Genomic DNA, 6562 nt, shown 5'->3' on the forward strand with positions numbered 1-6562 from the left:
TTGATCAAAAACATGTAATGGGGTAAAAAAACTACTACCGGGTGCTGTGCTCACTACCTGGGTGATGAAATCATTTATACAACCAAACACCAGCAACACACAATCTACCCATGTAAAAGACCTGCACATATACCCCTTGAAGCTAAAATAAAAGTTGGGAAAAAAAATGGCCAGGCACAGCGACTCACATCTATAATCCCAGCACTTTGGAAAGCCAAGGTGGGAGGATGACTTGAAGTTAGGAGTTCAAGACCAGCCTGGTCAACATGGTGAAACCCTGTCTCTACTAAAAATACAAAAATTAGCCAGGTGTCATGGTGCACACCTGTAATCCAAGCTACTTAGGAGGCTGAGGCAGGAGAATCGCTTAAACCTGGGAGGCGGAGGTTGCAGTGAGCCAGGATAGTGCCACTGCACTCCAGCCTGGGCGACAGAGCAAGACTCCATCTCAAAACAAGAACCAAAAAACAAGAACAACAATAAAAAAAAATGTGTAACATAGCTCCACTGTACAGCATTTGCTTACAGAGAGGTTGCTTCTGCAGTGAAGAGAATTGGACTTGAATGAGCATTATGGACTACAGTGAAGGCTGGAAGTTGAAAATGGAAAAGTTGTGTGCTGAGTATATATTCTGGTGCACCAAAGATTCTATTACTTTTTATCTCAAAATCAAATTTCAATTGCTCTTGGCTCCTACCCAAAGACTAGTAGAAATTCAATCTTCAAAGATTCCTGAGTCTGTAACTCATTCCTCCTCCACTTGGTCATCAAGCCCTTGGACTCCTGTGGCCTTAGAAAAGTGGCTGTCTATAGCCATGTCACCTTGAATGTATTCCATCTGTCTGATCTTGGAAGCTAGGCAGGCTGGGTCTGGTTAGTACATGCATGGGGGAAGAGTGGGGCAGAGGCTGCGCTAAGGCTTTCATCCATGATCCCCAGCATCTCTCAAGTTGCTCCTTGGGTTTCAGGATGCTACGGATGAGCTCTGGTTCCTGCCAAGACATGGTCTCTGTATGTCAAGTTTGCTGCTCTGGGGGTCATAGCAACAGCCTGATAGAGGTTCTCTTCATTGACTGAAGGGACCTCGTGCAGGGGAGGTAAGCTCATGCATGCCTGGGGGAAGTCAATTCCCCTCTGCTTAGTTTCTGCTTTCCACACTCCTTCTAGCTGCTCCCATTTGGTTATTTCCACAGAACTGCCCACCTGCCCCTGCAATGAGTCTTTAGACAAGCCATACTGGCCTTTTCTTCTCAGGGATGGGAGCAAGTAGAGAATGGAGAGAATAACCTTGGTTGGCAACTCTTTTTTTTTTTTTTTTTTAAATTCTTTCTCCTTTTAATAAATCTCCCCTATCCTGCTGTGAAGCCCCAGAGTTGGTTTAGATGTGAGGATTGGGGACTGAGATGGCTCCTTTCCTTTTCATTACCATCAGCATACTTGGGTAAAAGACAGAGCTACCAATCAATGATGGCTGTAGTAGTCTTGCAGTCAGAGAGACTGTGTTTATGAAGATGGCAGAAAGAGAGCGAGCGGACCCCACCCTACTCTCCACTAAGAAGCCATTTCACAGCACATACTTTTCCTGAATCATCAGTTGGACCTGATCCCTTTAAGAAAAGCTGAATCTTGCCTAAAAAACAGTCCCATCTATAATAGTAAGTCTAGCCCTAGGGTTTGTGTTAATAAATGGCTATAGTGTAAAATAACCTGAAACTTCGGCTTTGCCAATTCTATTCTAGATGTGGACGAGTCAGGGTTCTGGGCTGCAAGAAACAGCGAGTAACTGGCAAATGTGAGCAGAAAAGGAGTGCATTGGAAGGAAATCAGGGAGCTCATGGATTCTTTGGGAAGGCTGGAGAATCGAGCTTGGAAAAGGCAGAGCCAAGGGAGGAGTGGGAGCAGGAAGCCCAGTAAGCGGCTGCACAGACAGCATGACACTCCCCCTTCTTTTTTAATAGAGTATTTTATTTGTACAGTATTGACTTCAAAACAATTTAAGCATTTTAAAGTGACAGTTTAGTAGCATTAAACATTCACATTGTTATGCAAATATCATCACCCTCCATTTCTAGATTTTTTTTTTTATGGTCCCAAACTGAAACTCTGTATCCTTTAAATACTAACTCCTCATTTCCCCCTTCTCCTGGCTGCTGGTAACCATCATTCTACTTTCTGTCTGAATTTGACTATTCTAAGTATTGGTGTAAGTACTAAGTATAAGTACTAAGTACTGGTGTGAGTACTTATGTAAGTACTTCACGTAAGTGGAACCACATGATATTCGTCCTTTGATCACTGGCTTATTTCACTTAGCCTAATGTCTTTAAGGTTCATCCATGTTATAGGTTAGAATTTATTTCTTTTTAAAGGCAGAATAATGTTCAATTGTGTATCTATATCATATTTGTCTATCCATTCATCAATCTATAAACTTGGGTTGCTTCTGCCTTCTGGATGTTAGGAATAATGCTGCTATAAACATGGGTGTGCAATTATCTGTTTAAGTCCCTGCTTTCAACTTTTGGGGTGTATATATCCAGAAATGGGATTGCTGGATCATATTGCAAGTAATCTTCCTCTCATTCCTACATCTTGTGACCCTCTCTTAAGATGCAATGGTGCCCTTGACCACACTTTCTCAGACTATCTCTCATTGTGGCCACAGCTAGGTGCAGGCATGCTGAGTCTCCCACCTAAAGCACCCACTGTTTCTCTGGCTGAACCCCAAGGAACTCAGTTTTCAGTCTGCAGCCCAGAAGTTATGTGGGGGGCGGTTAACACACTCCAGGGTCTAGCCTCACTCAGTGCCCCAGTCCCCCTCCTTTAAAAAAATAAAAATCGGCCGGGCGCGGTGGCTCAAGCCTGTAATCCCAGCACTTTGGGAGGCCGAGGCGGGTGGCTCACGAGGTCAAGAGATCGAGATCATCCTGGTCAACATGGTGAAACCCCGTCTCTACTACTACAAAAAATTAGCTGGGCACGGTGGCGCGTGCCTGTAATCCTAGCTACTCAGGAGGCTGAGGCAGGAGAATTGCCTGAACCCAGGAGGCGGAGATTGCGGTGAGCCGAGATCGCGCCATTGCGCTCCAGCCTGGGTATCAAGAGCGAAACTCCGTCTCAAAAAAAAAAAAATAAATAAAAATCAAAAAACAACAACAAAAAGCTTTATTGAGATATTTACATATCATATAATTCCCTTATTTGAAATGTAAAGTTCAATTTTTTTAGTATATTCAGAGATAAGTACAACCATCACCACAGTCAATTAATTTTAGAACATTTTTATTATGCCCAAAACAAACCCTTTAAGCGATCACCCTCCTACTCTCCTGATCCTCTCATCCCTAGGCAACCACTAATCTACTTCTTTTCTCTATAAATTTCCCTGTTCTTAACATTTCAAACAAATGGAATCATAGACTACCTGGTCTTGCGTGTCTGGCTTCTTTCGCTTAGCATAATCTTGTCAAGATTCACCCATGTTCTAGCATATATCAGAACTTCATTCCAGGCTGGGCACAGTGGTTCATGCCTGTAATCCCAGCACTTTGGGAGCCTGAGGCAGGCGGATCATTTGAGGTCAGGAGTTCACAACCAGCCTGGCCAACAAGATGAAAGCCCATCTCTACCAAAAATACAAAAATTTAGCTAGGCATGGTGGCACATGCCCCCAGCTACTCAGGAGGCTGAGGCAGGAGAAATACTTGAACCCTGGAACCTAGAGATCAATATTGCAGTGAGCCAATATCGCATACTGCACTCCAGCCTGCGTGACAGAGTGAGACTCTGTCTCAAAAAAAAAAAATTATTCCTTTTTGTGGCTGAGCAACATTCCACTGTATGGATATACCACATTTTATTTATCCCTTCATCAGTTGATGGACATTTGGGTTGTTTCCATCTTTTGGCTATTGTGACTAGCACTGATATAAATATTCATATACAAGTTTTTGTGTGCACGTATGTTTTCCTTTGTCTTGGGTACTTGACCAGGAGTGAAACTGCTCTTGCCTTCTGTTGTTAAGAGATAGCTGTGAGATTCATTCTGTATCGTCCATCAGATGGTCCCCAACAGGGTGGAGCTCCGGTGCCCGCAGTGAACAGCTCAGCAATGCAGCCTTCATTGCTGCTGCCTCCTTTCACATCTCACTTTGCTCACTCCTACAGCCTTGCTCCCTAGGAAATAAACTCCAGACACCCATGCCCTTGCCTCTTGCTCTGCTTTCAGGCAATCCAAATTAAGATATGAAAGTCCAGCTGGGCATGGTGGCTCATGCCTGTAAACCCAGCATTTTGGGAGGCCAACGTAGGAAGATCACTTGCAGTCAGGAGTTTGAGACCAACCTGCCCAACATAGTGAAACCTCGTCTCTAATAAAAATAAAAATAATAAAAAAAAAAATAGCCAGGCACGGTAGTAGGCACCTGTAATCCCAGCTACTCAGGAAGCTAAGGAGAATTGTTTGCACTCAGGAGGCGGAGGTTGCAGTGAGCCAAGATTGCACCACTGCACTCGAGCTTGGGTGATACTGTCTCAAAAAAAAAAAAGATATGAAAGTTCATGATAGTTCAGGCCTGTTCATATTCCTGCTCTTCAGGAGTCAGAGGGAAGAAGCACGTGGCCTCTTCACCCTCCATAAAGGGAGACAGGGCCCACTGCACAAGGTATCTGATGTAAACTAAGAAAAACCAAATAACAACAACCAAAACAAGACAAAAGTCACAAGGTGATCCCAATGGGTGGAGGAAGAGGACTAGCATTTAGGGGCATACCATGCTAACAGCGGCCCTGTATGCATTATTCTGTTGAATTCCCTCAACAGCTCAGAGAGGTTGACAACCCCAGTAAGTGGAGGAGCCCAGATCAGCAGCCAGATTCCTCTGTTCCAGTGTCTGTCCTCTTTCCCCTCTCCCCACCCTCCGGACAGCGCTCCTCACAGCAAACTGGTAATTTCTTAATTGCCTTTAAGTGAAAGTATGTTTTTGGCTCCACATTCTACTGCAAAGGAAGCCAGATGCTGTTTTCCCGTCCTGTGAACTTTCCATTTCTGGCAGGTGGTTGGCTCTCCTTTTCCCTGGATAGAATGTCATTTCCATTTGCTTTTCAGCAATCTTATCGATTGAACATGCTTCCAAATTGTTTCATCCTTGACACATTGCCTACAACACAGTTTTACAGGGCAGGAGTCATCCCTGTTGGAGATGAGAGTCCAAGGCGGGGCAGCATTTCTTGGGTAATGAGTTGCTTTCGCTTTTTTGTTGTTTTTGGCTAAAATTAAGAATGTGTCAGTGGCAAACACTAAAAATCCACTCCCATTTGCTTCTTGTGGCTGTTTCTGGGGTATGTCAGTGGTGAAGCCACTCAACTTACAAACTTTACAGTGAGTCACTCATCCCATTAAAGGCCCTTGAGGTGTATGAGAACAGGGGAAAAAAACAAAACACCTTTCCAGTAGGATATAATAACAATTAAAAAATCAGCCATGATGGCAGTGAACCTCAATGTTCTGACCCACAAAATAGGGCTTTGGTGAAAACAAATGAAATTACATTTGTGAAAGTTTGACAGTGTTAGCTTTGTTACTAGTATCTTTACAAAGAACATAATAGATATTGCTACTTTTTTGCAAAGCAGGCTGACATCTGGAGTGTGAAACAGTCATTAATAATTATCTGTGCTGGTCAGGTATGGTGGATCAAGGCTGTAATCCCAGCACTTTGGGAGGCCAAGGCAGGGGGATTGCTTGAGGCCAGGAGTTTGAGACCAGCCTGGCCAACATAGTGAGACTCCATTTCTGTAAAAAATTTAAAAATCCACCAGGTGTGGTGGCATACACCTAAACTCCTAGCTATTCTAGAGGTTAAGATAGGAGGATTGCTTGAGCCCAGGAATTCAAGGCTATAGTGAGCTATGATTATGCCACTGCCCTCTAGCCTGGGAGACAGAGAGAGAAGCTGTCTCTCAAAACAAAACAAAAATGAAACAAAACAACAACAACAACAGCGAAAAGCTGGGCGCAGTGGCTCATGCCAACAATCCCAGCACTTTGGGAGGCCAAGGCAGGAGGATTGCCTGAGCCCAGGAGTTTAAGACCAGCCTGGACAAGGTACAAGAACCGAGCTCTAAAAAAAGGCAGCTGGGCCTGGCGGTACACAACTGTAGTCCCAGCTACTCAAGAGGCTGAGGTGGCAGGATCCTTTGTGCCTGGAAATTGGAGGCTTCAGTGAGCTGTGATAGCTACACATTCCAGCCAAGGTGACACAGCAAGAGCCTGTGTCTAAAAAAGAAAAAGAAATGGTATCTGGAAAAAAAAGGATCCAAATGTCTAAACCCTGTGTTAGAGACAGCCATTCACAAACAAGGAGAAGAAAGGAAACTCACTAAAACCATGTGTAAGTCTCGGAAAGAGCCTGAATGTTTTTTGAATCATTATTTTAAAAAAAATTTTAGAGACAGAGTCTTGCTCCATCACCTGACTGCATCCTCGACTTCCTGGGCTCTAACAATCCTCCCATCTCAGCCTCCTGAGTAGTTAGTATTACAGGCATAGGCAACCATGCC

The sequence above is a fragment of the Aotus nancymaae genome, unplaced genomic scaffold, assembly GCF_030222135.1.
Source record: "Aotus nancymaae isolate 86718 unplaced genomic scaffold, 86718_ANA_hifiasm-v0.15.2.pri h1tg000089l, whole genome shotgun sequence".
Classification (NCBI taxonomy): domain Eukaryota; kingdom Metazoa; phylum Chordata; class Mammalia; order Primates; family Aotidae; genus Aotus; species Aotus nancymaae.